This window comes from Canis lupus, chromosome 1 (assembly GCF_048164855.1).
Source record: "Canis lupus baileyi chromosome 1, mCanLup2.hap1, whole genome shotgun sequence".
NCBI lineage: Eukaryota > Metazoa > Chordata > Mammalia > Carnivora > Canidae > Canis > Canis lupus.
The window spans coordinates 4266021-4280673 of record NC_132838.1 but is presented as its reverse complement, the minus strand read 5'-3'; positions in this window follow the sequence as shown (position 1 = coordinate 4280673).

The following is a 14653-nucleotide window of genomic DNA, read 5'->3' as shown; positions in this document are numbered from 1 at the left end:
TGGGTCTTTGAAGTTAGACTCCTGGATCCAAACTAGATCTGTGGCTTCCCAGAAGCCCAGACTTTGGCAAGTGGTTTGTGTGGTCTGTGCTTCAGTTTCCTTGTCTGTGAAGGGAGAACAATATTAGTACCCAATCCATGGGGTCATATCCATGTATATCTCCAATAGGCCAAATCTTTTATGTCCTAGCTGCCTCGTGAATGCTATACCTTCCTTCAACAATAAAATTCAAGATGATCCTAACAGACATTGCAAGCTTGATGGAAACCAGTGGAAAGAGAGAGAGAGAGAGATGAGAAACTGAAGTTTACCTCCTGAAAATACCTGCATTTTCACCTTTCTGAAATCTTTTGCTCTAACAGAAAGCACACTTCTGCTGCTCATCTTCTAGTTCCTCCCAGCCATCCAATATCCTGTTTTACTAAGCTGTTGAAATGAATTCTATCCTACTCTAATACCCAGAGTCCTTGAGGTGCTAAAGAAAATACTGCATATAAAATGCATGGACAGGCAGAGTAGGTTTACATAATGTTAATGTAGACAAATGGCATGTACAAAATTATATCTAGCTGCAATTTAATTAGATTAATTAGACCAATATAATTAGTAGTGTTATATTACCCTAGTTAGACTTAAGTGCTCCTCCCCCATCCCCTCCATACACACACACACATACCAGCTCAAAAATGTTTTACAACCCTAAAACATTATAATAGCACATGGAGTACCATTGCAGTAACACATCAATTTCACCATGAACACACCATTAAGAGTGGGAGTTTGTAGGACGCTCAAGAGACACATAAAATGCTACCCTACTAGGGAAAAATTTTGATAATATAGACTGAAAAATATCCTTACTGTCAAAAAAAATGTTTATTTCACATTAATCCCAAGTTAAAGTCTGGCCATGATCACACAAAAATGAATTTAACAAACAGGTTCTGGAGTTAACCTAATGAATAAAACAGACTTAGTGTGGTTTTAGTTAAACCCTGCAGAAGTTAAGTTTCAAACACCCATTAAATCATGATGTGACGGAACTGTGGGGCTGTCCTCTGAACACGTCTCAGATGGCACGGTCCATAAGCACCCCATAACCTCTAGGAACTAAGGAGGAATTAGATTCTTAATCAACAGGAGGAGGCATAACCAGGCTAATTGGTGTTCTGGGTCAGGAAAGAGACTGCTGCCCCAGCATCTATAATTTGTTAAATGATACTGTGCAGCCTCCTTAATTATGACAAATAAAGACTTGTCTTCATGGTGACATCCAGTGACACTGACAGCAATGAGAAGGCACGTTGACTAGAGCAACAAAACCTACCCAATACCCATGACAGCTAATGTGTTCATCCCCGGTGCTTGCATCGGATTATTATGTCTACAGGAGCACCAGCTGCCTTTCAGCTTGGCCTTCCGGTGGAACCCGGATGGTTGCAAAAGTATAAAACTGCAATGCTGGAATTGACAGAGACTATGGGAAAATCACCAAATGTTATCAGTTCAAGGATTTTCCTGATTTTAGAATTACCATCGAACATTATAGAACTTAAAAAGATAAAGAAAACAAGAAAGAGGCAGAGGCAGGGAGAGAATGACAGATAGAAAGTCTTACAACTGATTTGTATGAAGTAAACTTTAACTTATGCCATGTCTACATGCGGCCCTCGGATGGAGACCCCCAGGGACAGGCTGGTCTCACCCCCGAGCTCACCCTGCCTCAGCTTCCTTAATTCCCACTGCCGTGGAGCAGCACGTCCTGATTTCTGTGGCCCAATTTGTGCGTTGACAAATATTGACATCTATTGCAAAGAGAATGTGAAGAAATCTGGTGTTCATCTGATTTTTGTTTTCATCTTTCCGTTCTCAAGCATAAATTAAAATATTCTGCTAAATGTTAGCTTCTGTAGCCTAATTACACTGAATACACTGTGGTTGATAGTGTTTACATACTGCAAACTACTTAACATCTTATATATAGTAGGAAAGATGTGTTTAAATATGTTTGCATGGCTTGTACTTGTATATCTCTAAAATAGACTTGAATAATTATCAAGCATTGCCATCACCAGGCTTTTTTGAGTTATAATTAAAATGTATCTTTTTATTATACTTTCAATTTTTGCTCTAGAAAGTGGTGAATTGTAACTGCACATTCAAGATTAAATTAATGTACTCCTTCAAAACGCAATTCAAGCCATCTTTTACCTATAAATATCATAATTTGGTGATGGTGTGTGTAGAAGAGAATATGTATAAATATTTAAATCAGTGCGTGGGAAATGTTAAACACTTCTAGTAAATTGAAGATTTGAATGGTCCATATTCCTTCAGAAATGGTGGCAAAGATATCAATGTATATTTATCCATAGTTGGCAATCTTAAACTTGAGCTGCCAGATTCTCTTCCCAATCCTTTTCTACACCCAGAAGAGAAATTGCATCCCCATGAAATTGCATCCCTATGATCGTCTTGCCTCTTAGCCTGATCCACAAGATTTTGTCACTGTAGAACTCCATCTCAAAGGCATTCAGGCACAGATATGCATGAGCTAGACTATGGTTTTCAGCTACTGGTCGTAAAGAGCATAGTAAATATGGGACTTATTGATCATTTCATTCTTGGGAGCCAAATAATCTGAAGTAAGAACAAAGGATTTCCTGTTATATTAAGGTTAATGTTGGCTTTTTGTGTTAAGGCGCAGGAGCCACGTGCGCTACAATACACTGGGATGGGAATTCCCTGTAAGGGTTTGCAGCTGGGAGATGGAGATGGGACCCAAGAGTTAAGTCTGGTTGAATATCAGGTACACTTTCAACCAGTGGCTCAAATGCCACCAAAATGTCTTGCAGCTCTGTTCATCTCTGCCATCTGTGTTACTCTCTTCTTCTACAAATGTTTTGAACTGTCTGGTTCCCACGACAGAAAACATAAATGTCGGTAGGAGCTAACTCTGTCAAGTTCTACAAACTCTTTCATCTGCTGCCAGACAAGATTGGAAATGACTAATTTCCTTAGACCTGATTTAAAAATCCTGGAGAAAGCAGGTGCGCATCCCTGAACCCACCAAGTGTGGTTGGAGATGCCAGGGAAGGTAATAAGGGTTCCCAGCAGACCCCAAGGGAACATATGAATGAAGAAGGGTAGGTGACCCCCAAGTGGAGGCTCTATTTCCTGGATAAAAGTTAGTGTGACATGTTATATAAGTGGAGTCTCCATCTCTTGCTTTAAGAATAATCCCTACAAATGACTATCACAGACCATTTCCACTAGTGCAGACTTATTCATTAGACTTGATGGTCTTTAGGGCTGCTACTGAGTCATCTTGGCCCTATCAGGCTGAAGCCTATAACAGCACTGAACGTGATGTTGGAAGGAAGGGAGGGAGGGAAGGAGAAAGTAAGAAGGGAAGGAGGGTGGGTATTAGGTTCTCCAGAGAGGCTTAATAGGATATATATATATATATATATATATATATATATATATATATCTGATAATTAGATAGATGATAGATAGATAGATAATAGAGATTTATTATAAGGAGTTGACTTGCACAATTATGGAGACTGTGAAGTCCCATGATCTGTACTCTGCAAGCTGGAAACTCAGCAGAGTCAGTGCTATAAATTCAAGTCTGAGTCTGAAGCTCTGAGAATTGAAGAGTCGACATAAGACCTAATCAGTTTATCTTTGTGTATGGTGCAAGAGAGTGGTCTAGTTTCATTCTTCTGCATGTGGATGTCCAATTTTCCCAGCACCATTTATTGAAGAGACTGTCTTTCTTCCAATGGATAGTCTTTCCTCCTTTATCGAATATTAGTTGACCATAAAGTTCAGGGTCCACTTCTGGGTTCTCTATTCTGTTCCATTGATCTATGCGTCTGTTTTTGTGCCAGTACCACACTGTCTTGATGACCACAGCTTTGTAGTACAACCTGAAATCTGGCATTGTGATGCCCCCAGATATGGTTTTCTTTTTAAAATTCCCCTGGCTATTCGGGGTCTTTTCTGATTCCACACAAATCTTAAAATAATTTGTTCTAACTCTCTGAAGAAAGTCCATGGTATTTTGATGGGGATTGCGTTAAACGTGTATATTGCCCTGGGTAACATTGACATTTTCACAATATTAATTCTGCCAATCCATGCGCATGGAATATTTTTCCATCTCTTTGTGTCTTCCTCAATTTCTTTCAGAAGTGTTCTATAGTTTTGAGGGTATAGATCCTTTACCTCTTTGGTTAGGTTTATTCCTAGGTATCTTATGCTTTTGGGTGCAATTGTAAATGGGATTGACTCCTTAATTTCTCTTTCTTCAGTCTCATTGTTAGTGTATAGAAATGCCATTGATTTCTGGGCATTGATTTTGTATCCTGCCACGCTGCGGAATTGCTGTATGAGTTCTAGCAATCTTGGGGTGGAGACTTTTGGGTTTTCTATGTAGAGTATCATGTCATCAGCGAAGAGGATGAAAGATCTAAATGTGAGACAAGATTCCATCAAAATCCTAGAGAAGAACACAGGCAACACCCTTTTTTGAACTCGGCCATAGTAACTTCTTGCAAGATACATCCACGAAGGCAAAAGAAACAAAAGCAAAAATGAACTATTGGGACTTCATCAAGTTAAGAAGCTTTTGCACAGCAAAGGATACAGTCAACAAAACTCAAAGACAACCTACAGAATGGGAGAAGATATTTGCAAATGACATATCAGATAAAGGGCTAGTTTCCAAGATCTATAAAGAACTTATTAAACTCAACACCAAAGAAACAAACAATCCAATCATGAAATGGGCAAAAGACATGAACAGAAATCTCACAGAGGAAGACATAGACATGGCCAACATGCATATGAGAAAATGCTCTGCATCACTTGCCATCAGGGAAATACAAATCAAAACCACAATGAGATACCACCTCACACCAGTGAGAATGGGGAAAATTAACAAGGCAGGAAACAACAAATGTTGGAGAGGATGCGGAGAAAAGGGAACCCTCTTACACTGTTGGTGGGAATGGGAACTGGTGCAGCCACTCTGGAAAACTGTGTGGAGGTTCCTCAAACAGTTAAAAATAGACCTGCCCTACGACCCAGCAATTGCACTGTTGGGGATTTACCCCAAAGATACAAATGCAATGAAACGCCGGGACACCTGCACCCCGATGTTTCTAGCAGCAATGGCCACGATAGCCAAACTGTGGAAGGAGCCTCGGTGTCCAACGAAAGATGAATGGATAAAGAAGATGTGGTTTATGTATACAATGGAATATTACTCAGCCATTAGAAATGACAAATACCCACCATTTGCTTCAACGTGGATGGAACTGGAAGGTATTATGCTGAGTGAAGTAAGTCAGTCGGAGAAGGACAAACATTGTATGTTCTCACTCATTTGGGGAATATAAATAATAGTGAAAGGGAATATAAGGGAAGGGAGAAGAAATGTGTGGGAAATATCAGAAAGGGAGACAGAACGTAAAGACTGGTAACTCTGGGAAACGAACTAGGGGTGGTGGAAGGGGAGAAGGGCGGGGGGTGGGAGTGAATGGGTGACGGGCACTGGGGGTTATTCTGTATGTTAGTAAATTGAACACCAATAAAAAATAAATTAAAAAAAAAAAGACCTAATCAGAAGGCAGAACACCAAGGCTCCAACTCACAGCCAGGTCCTGGAAGGCACCTACCCTCTGCCTATTGTTCTATTCAGGCCCTCAGCCCACTGGAGGGCAATCCACTTCTTGAGTCCACCAGTTCAAATGCTAATCTCTCCCTGAAACACAGAAACACAGGCACACCCAAAGTTAGCTTTAACAGAACCTCTGGGCAGCCTGTTACCCAGTCTGCCTAATGCATAAAATTAACCATCACAAGAGGAAATGGACTTCTGATGGGGTGTGCAAAGAGGCCTGGAAACTCCTCAAGTCACAGATGCCCTCCATGAGCTTGTAAGCTGTCTACCAACTTGGCTCCTACCGTTACAGCTTCTGTGTAAAGTGGCTAGAAGGCAGAACAATCTTGCAAACCTAAATGTCATGACTTCTCAGAGCCAAGCATAATGGGTTCAAACCCTCCCTCTGCCACTGACTAACTGAGACCTTGTGGTAATCGCTGAAGCTCCCTCAACCTGAAGTTTTGTATCCACAGGCACGCAAAAGAGGGTAAGAATAGGTCCTTTGTCTTAAGATGGTCATGCTCTAGTCACTTTTACTGAAACAGTGCTAAGCAACAGGAAAGCACTATATTTCTAGTCATCATTATTATTTTTCTAGTTCAGTATTTTCTATTAAATTTTAGTTTTAATTACACTGGGAGCACTTACTGAGAGATGTGGTTTCTATGTCTGATTTTTGGAGAGTAGAGCAGGTTTGAGGTAACACCCAATAGAAGTCATGACCCACTGTTCCCTAAACCATGGAATAGAGGTCAGACAAAATGATGTCAGTAGAACACACCAAAATAGGTATTAAGACCCAACATAAACTACTTGGACAGGTAATGTACTGCATTGAGAGACCAAGAACAAAAGCTTCATGTGAATACAAGCTCTGGAGACTCCCTTATCTTGCCACCTACTGTTCCCTAACCTACACGGGGTTTCATGGTGGTCTCAGAAGAGCAGCAAGGAGATCAAATGGGTTGTTGAAGAAATTAAAAGACCTTATGTGCATAATAGATTCACAGCGTGGGTCTGGTTCATAATAAATAGTCAATAAATATTAAGTATAATTATTACACTCCATTTGCTGGAGTCTTCAACATGACCCTGGTCTAGTGGAATTAGAGGAGACCTCAGAGAAGAAAATCACAAGTCAATCATTAATGCTCTCAGACCAAGGTTGGCAAGAGGCTGAGTGCCATTGTTTGGGGAAAATAGCAGATAGTCTTCTGGCTCTCACTAGAATAAGGGCATCCAGATAAGAGCAGGAGTCTCCCCCTCTCCAGGATTTCCAACCAGATAAGCTGAGATTGACATCCACCCTCTAGTGTGGCTTGGTGTGAGTGCACTCATTCACCACTGAACAACTCTCTGGTTCTTGGGTGTCCCCCACGTGCCTGACCCTAGGGATCAGTAGTCAATAAACAGACCCAAACACCTGCTTTCATTAAACTTACATTCTGATTCACTAACTTCTTTTTTTAAAAAAGGTTTTATTTATGTATTTATTTGAGAAAGAAAGCATGCACTTAAGCAGGGAGAGAGTGAAGGGAGAGAGAGAGGATCTTAAGACTTCACACTGAACATGGAACCCAACACAGGACTTGATCACACGACCCTGAGATCATGACCTGAGCTGAAATCAAGAGTCGGATGCTTAACTGGCTGAGCCACCCAGGTGCCCTCTAATTCATTATCTTCTGTCTCAAAAGGAACAATAATATTTCCCACCTCATCTGGTTATTGCAATAGTTAAACAAGGTACTGCTTGGAAAACACTTCCCTTCCTGCCTCTCATTTCTAAATCACTTAAAAAGTTATCAGTGGTTGCTGTTATCAGGATTGTTGTTATTATTTAGCAATAGGTCAGGAACCCACCGGAACTATTCACCTGTTGTCCCCTGTCCTTGCCTTGTGGCATTGAGCTTTGCATCATGTTCTTTCAGTAATGCCCTGGAGTAAGATTAAATAGGGCTCTATTAGGAACAATGAGGCACACAAACAGGCCAGTATTGACTGACGTGTCTGTCCTATTTATCAGCATACTGAGTTGTCTAATCTCACACTCTATAGATAAAGATAAATATGTATCTGGAAACTCTTCTAGACACAAATGTGTGCCATATACCAGAAATGACATCAACCACCAAATTAAAGTGTGTGAACTTGACATGAAATCATAATTAACAATGTTTATAGCCTTAATTTCAACATGGTGATGTGAAATTAGAACATTATGATTTGAAGTCAGAAACCAAGAAAATGTTAGTGTATGTTTTTTGACGATGCTATTTAGGGTTTCATATATTCTTTAAAGCACATACCACCGAACACCATTTCACAGAACTGTATTTCATTTCGTGTTTGTCTCCATCATTTTAAAATTGACTTTTAAGATTTTGTTAAAAAGTGATGTTCAAGATGGTCTTTTTTTTTTTTTTAAGGAAAGTTAAATGAATTTCAGATTTTCAAGGCACATATTGAGGTTTTGAATTGAGAATGAGCCTGGCATTGAAACAGCATTCTCCGTTTTAATTTATTCAAATAGTATTGCTAAACCTTTAATAAACCACAGAGAAATTAGTCTGACCATTTCAATGACTGTAACAAATATCATTAACAAAGGCGAAACAGCCAGCCTTCCAAAAAGTAAGTGCATGGAAATTCAATCACAGGACAAAGTAGGGCAGGGGGATAGTCGCATTTCCAACTTTATTTGTGTTCTCATGACCAGGCGACCAGAGGCAGTGAAGAAATTGTTCTTTTTTGCTCAAGATATTAACGAGAAAGAAAAGATTATCTGAAGGCTTAAGGTGCTGATCATATACAAGATTCCTGGGCTTCTGAAAAATCTCGCTAGGAAGAGTAGCGTTCACGGGGACACAATGGGATGAAGGATGATTTGGACAAAGAGCTTCCGTCCCATGGAGACATGCCCTTGTTGCTGCTGGCCGAGCGGGGGAGTTTGACTTATGGGAACTAATGTTTCCAGCCATGAAAACCCGGGCAGTCGGATATTCTTCATCATAAGCCGGTTTACAATTACAGAATTTAAACTAAGCTTCTCAAAACTGTTTCCTTGGGGGAAATTCCCACTTAAAAATATCTCCAGCTACAAGAAAAGGTGAAGGCCCCCCTAAGACGCTGTATGGTAGACAGCTTCCTGCACCAGTGATGTGAACATCGGGTGGGGACAGAAGGCACGTGCATTCCCCTGCGCCTGCCCTGAGAAGCACCCCGTGAGGGGTCCCACACAGCTTTTGGGAAGCCTGCAAAATGCTGGGGAGTTTCAGAGGAAGTGGGGCTGAAGGCAGGGAGACAGGGAGGAGGCAGGGAGGAAACAGAAAGGCATTGCCCTTTGTGAACTGTGCCTGCAAAGCTCTTTCTCAGAGAAGAAAACAGAAAGGAGCCCAACGTGGGGAGGATCACATTTGACTTGGCAAGTCGTTACTGGACTTTTCAAGAAACCGTCATGAGCTGGTGATTGGAGCCTGGGTGTAATCAGTGAATGTTTCTCAACTGGCAGGAAGATTTGGGAAGAAGGAGGAATAGTTAACTTCCAAGTTAACTTCCTGCAGAGTCACAGCTTCTGCTTGGCCCATTCCTGTGTGGGCCCCGTTGGGGCTGGGACAGGCCCCGGAGAAGAGACTAGGATGAGGCAGGAGGGAGGCCGGGGAGTGAGAGTGGTGCCTGGAGCATGGGGGCCCTGAGCACCGTGGCTCTGCCGCCCTCCCCACCGCCTGAATTTTACAGCAGCACACCTCTCATTGCCCCACAGTCCAGCCCTCCTACAGCAAGTATCCCAGCTGAAAGTATGCCCCTTAGCCCATCCAGTGTTCTGTCTAACCGTGTGGCTCTGCGTCCAGGCCAGCTGGGAATCTTCATGTTGGTTCTGGGAACCTGATGGGTGCTCAGGAGCCTCACCAAAAGGTCAGAGGGTGTTCATTGCTGGGGCCTATATTCCATATCCTGGGAAGTGCTCTTGGTTTGAAATGAGTGGGAAGGTCCTGGCTGACGGAGACACTGCAAACAGCATCTTGAGAAGAGAGACTCTAACATCTCAAATTTAACATAATCCTCATTGTGTAAGATTTTTCCGGCTCTGTGGAGTTGAAAAATACTTGGTGACTAACCCTCACTTCATGGCGCTTCCTCAGCACCATTTTTTTCAAATTATTAAATTATTAAAAGCCCCCTTCTCTTATCTCAACACAAATTGTCCACATACATCCCATTTGCTTGATCCAAGGACATCTGCCTTGTTTATATTCCCCTTTATCTGTCTTTATGAAAATCCCCCACTGGCTCTGGGTCATCTTTCCCTCCAGACTTTCATGTCCTGATTCTTCTGCTAAAACTCTGCTGTGGAGAGCCCAGTCCTCAGACATTGGACATTATCCAGAGATCTCATAAAGATGCAAATCTCTGGGCTCTGGGTTTGAGTCTAGAAACTCCTCTTGTGTCCAGGTGACAACAAAGGTGATTCTGATGTGACCCAGAAGCTGTGGGAAGATGATTCCCGGCAACAGCCACAATTCCTCACCACGATCGCACTGCTATAAGCTAAATGTATAGTAGTTGACTCATTAAACCAATAGTCAATTCCACCTGAACCCCCAAGCGGGTGATTTCCAGTGACCCCTTTGAAATCTTCAGACATTCTTTTACCTGCATCCTTGGGTGATCAGGAAGGAGATTTACCTCAGTGAGGCATGTGATAAGACGTGGCCTAGAAGTGCTCCTTAACAGCACCGAGTGGGTCAGTCCTCAGGATGGCTTACTGTCTCCACCCATAGATAACCAGTCACCTGAGCACCAATTCTGTAGTCCGTGTACGTTTAGTGGAGTCAGAGGCATGCAGTCAGACAATATTTTGTGCACAGATGTAAGGCCTCATTCTATGCATACTGGCAACTAGAAAATGTGCGCCTTTACGTCTGGTCCTCAAAAATAAATAGATAGATAGGTAGGTAAATAAATAAATAAATAAATAAATAAATAAATAAATAAATAAACAAACCTGTTCCTCAATCTATTCATCAAGTTTTAGTATCACTTTTTTTTTTATAGATGTGTGAAGGATACTTGCATCTTGAGAAAAATGAGAATTTTTGTTATTTTATCTTACTTGGCATTATATCCTCCCCAAAGGAAATTTAACAGATGTGGCGAAAATGTCAGCAGAAAGATGGGATTCTTTTCTTTTTCTTTTTTTTACATATATAAATATACAAAGATTTCTTACAGAATATTCTCTCCTGGTTTTACAGGTGTTGAAGACTCGCTGTAATAGTTAATTAATAGTAAAAATAACTCACATTAACAATGCTCAATTGAAACCTAGGCGGTAGCACAGCATCCAAAATTGACAGGTTGAGCTCCACTCCACAGTAACATCCACCGCCTTGAGTTTGATGAAAAGCACCCTATGCAACACATTCTTGAGTTGTATTTTCAACAGAATGGAACTGTTGCGAAGTGGACCAGGGAGACCCCCAGGGTCCCGAGGCCTCCATCCCACCTGTGTCCAGGATGCCTGCTGGAGGCTCTCAGTCTCTTCAAAAGAAAGAATCAAGGGTGGACCAGATGCCCGGTCAGTTGAGGGGTGCAAGAAGGAAAGTTTGTTAAAGCTCCAGTACACCCTCCAGACCTGACAGCAGGCAGCTCAAGGGACAGCTGTGTGCACCACCCCCCCACCCTGGGGTGGATATGGGTCTCTATCATTCATTGGCAGTTGTTAACAAGGGAGTGGAATATTTATTACTTGGAGAGAGGATTTCTGGGGAGCTGGTTTTTTTGAGCCTTTTCTGCCTCACTTGTCAGGGTTTCCAGCCTTCTTTGTCTTAAGCCTGTCTGGGTTGATCTGGCTTCTTGTGGCTTTGTTTTGGAGTGTTGCCAGGACAGGTCTCTAACTTTTCCCCCGGAGCTGGCCATGACTCCCCCTTCGCTGTCCTCCAGGCATCCTGTTAAAGCCTAACTAAACTGCCCACTCTAAGAGAATCAACAACCTGCAGGACCCCGGGTGCAAATCAGAGAGATATCCTCTTCTAGGGGAAATAGCTGTGACCCACTTCCTCACCTGGAGTTGTCCATTTGAGCTAAGGTTAAATAAATAAATAGAGCACAGTTCTGCCCCAGTGTTCACACAAACAGGAGAGGGAAATTGGAACAGAGATTTAAAATAGAGTTGGTTGAGAAGATTCCTTTTCACCTACAGAGTTTCAGAATCCTCTCAAAAACTATTGAAAGAAGGGCCGGGAAGGTTGCTTTTCGTATTGCTGCAATTTCCAGAAAACATTAACTTCATAAAGCACAGATTCCAGCTTTTGGTATCTTTTGACAATCTCAATAGGGGTAAAGATCAAGGATTTCCCTACTGGCAATTTGCAAGTGCAGCTCTAAGCTTTTTCCTTCTGAAGAGTTGAGGGAAACAGCACAATAAAATCCCTTCCTAAAGAAAACAATAGATAACCACACTGAAGACTGAGCTAATTTGAGTTTGTGAGAATTACTGAACTATTTTTCTGGGTATTATTTCTGAAATAATCTTCCTCTCCTCTCCCCCATTTCATACATATATTTATATGTATCTTTTTCTTTCTTTCTTTCTATCTTTTTGGTTCTGTTTGTACTGCAGCTTCAAATACAGAGCCAAGTCTTGTTTACTTCCTGCTTTGCAGCTATCCCAAGATCGTAAGCCTGTTTTGGAAATTTTTTTTTTTTTTAATTTGGAAAGCATCCTGTTCTGTAGTATTTCAAATTTAGAATTCCACTTAGCTGCAAAATGAAAACAAAGAGATAAAGCGCAGTCTTATGTGTTTCAAGTTCGGATGCATCTCAGCCACATTCCATAGATTATTTTGATTTAGTTTTAACAAAATACCACATTAAATCACTCTAATGAGCTGTTTCTGTTCCCCTCTCAGCACAAGGTCATTAGGTACAAGACAGCATCTTTCGGCACTGTTTTCACTATTTCATGTCACGGATGTCAAAAAAGACTTTGATGGTTTTCCATGGTGGAGAAGAGGACGCGACTGCTCCTGGAGGAACGGGTTTGTACCACAGCAGGGAAGCGATTTGTCACGCTTCCCCAGGACTGGTTCCAGGCTCTTCAGGCACATGTCTGGTCCTGGGAGAAAGGTTCACCAACCCTTCTCTCTCGCTTGCCCAGAAATAAGCTCATCCCCCACGTTGCATTGCAGCGGCAACCCAGCCGCCTGTATGCTTCCTGGGGATGAAACGAAAAAACCTGAAATTAGCATATACACATTTAAAATATCTGTCATTAAGTGAATTGTGCTTTTTTTAGGGTAACAGCTGTCTTTTTAATTAAGGAGAGTTGCAGATACATCATGCTCACAAAACATTGCACCACACATTCCGTTCACCCGTGGCAGGCCAGGAGCTCCCTTCCACTTTGCGACGCGATACAGACAGCAAGGTGAAAGCAGCCAGGTATCTGAACGTGACTGGTTTAACGTTACAGTGTGATATGCTAATTATAGAGGAACAGCTCTTGTTCCAGCTTCCAATTAGGGGTCTGAACAACCTCGTCAGTACTTTTCGTGGTTGTTAGCATGTCTAATTATTTACGTCCTGGTGTAATTTCTGTGAAAGCTGGTGTTCAGGTGAGGGGTGCGGTGGGTGGACTCCCATTGAAGCACTGCCTGGACTCAAAAGGGCCTGTCGGCAGCGCTGGCGGGATACAGAGCTGGGGTTAACGTTCCGCAAAGCTTCCCCAAGTACGAGGGCGACTTTGGTGGAAGGAGGGCCAGTTCCTAGATGCCCCGGCACACTGCCAAACCCGTGCCTTACAGGGCACGGGATCATCCAAAAGCCCCTCCAAGGACCAGAAAGGACCATGTGTCTTCACTGCAAGGACAGTTATAAAAGAAATCTGGAGATCGGGCAAAGGCACCCTAACCAAATCTAAGCCAGGTGAAGAGGTGCTTTTCCAGTTATTTTTCAAAGTCAAACTACTTTCTTATCAATGTCTAAAGAACTAAGTCATGAGTTACTGAGAATGGAGCTGGCAGTGATTTACATCGCTAATAATTTTTTCCTACTGGCTGATAGGTCTTCACAGAGACATATATAAAATATATTTGGTGGTAACTCTCTCCTCATCAAACCACATTTATATGCACTGGGGTGTTAGTAAACAAGACATACACTTGCCACCCATCATCACATCTTAAAGGCATTTCCACCCAAAATCAAGATAAGATTCTGCCAAATACGATTGCACAGGGGAGTTTCAGTGACACAAAGGTTGAAGTCCTCATACAAAAATGGATTTGGGGTGATGTTTTAGAGTGAGTGGCCATACCCATCTGAAGTTCAACAGAGACATGAAATGAAGTAGGTCAAGTCCAACAGCGATATCAGAAGATGTCGGAATCCCTCCTCTCAGATTTGACAACCCTTTGCTTGGCTTGCCATGTGATCCTTCTGACAAGCTTGGGGGATATAGGAAAGCCAAACTCTCTGATGTCATAGGTGAGAAACTAATGGCACAGGAAATGTTTAAGATTGCACAAAGCCTGTGGTCATGACAGTAGTGAGCAGATTAATCGCAGGTTAATCCTTTACGTGGGTAAAGGAAAAAGGAGTGAACTGGAGCCAAGGTGGATCCACGTGGGTGACGAGGTACCATGGAGCCTGCACAGAGTGCTTTTCAAGAACCTGGGAACCAAGTCTCCCTCAGAGAATTCAACTGTGCAACCAACATGGCGCAATCAGAATCTAACACACACAACCCCATTGATGAGTAGATTGCCCTTATGGCTTGTAAGAATTAATAGCTGCCCTTACTAAATAAATACACTGCCAGGGGAGAGGCAGAGGACCTTTGGCATGATAAGGAGTGGGTCCAACATGTAAGCACAGGAAAGAACAGCTACAGAGACAAAGTTTTGCAGAATGCATCCAAGTAGTGATCTTGGGAGCAGGTCACCTGTCACCTGGACTAAGTGCCCGCTCTGCTTA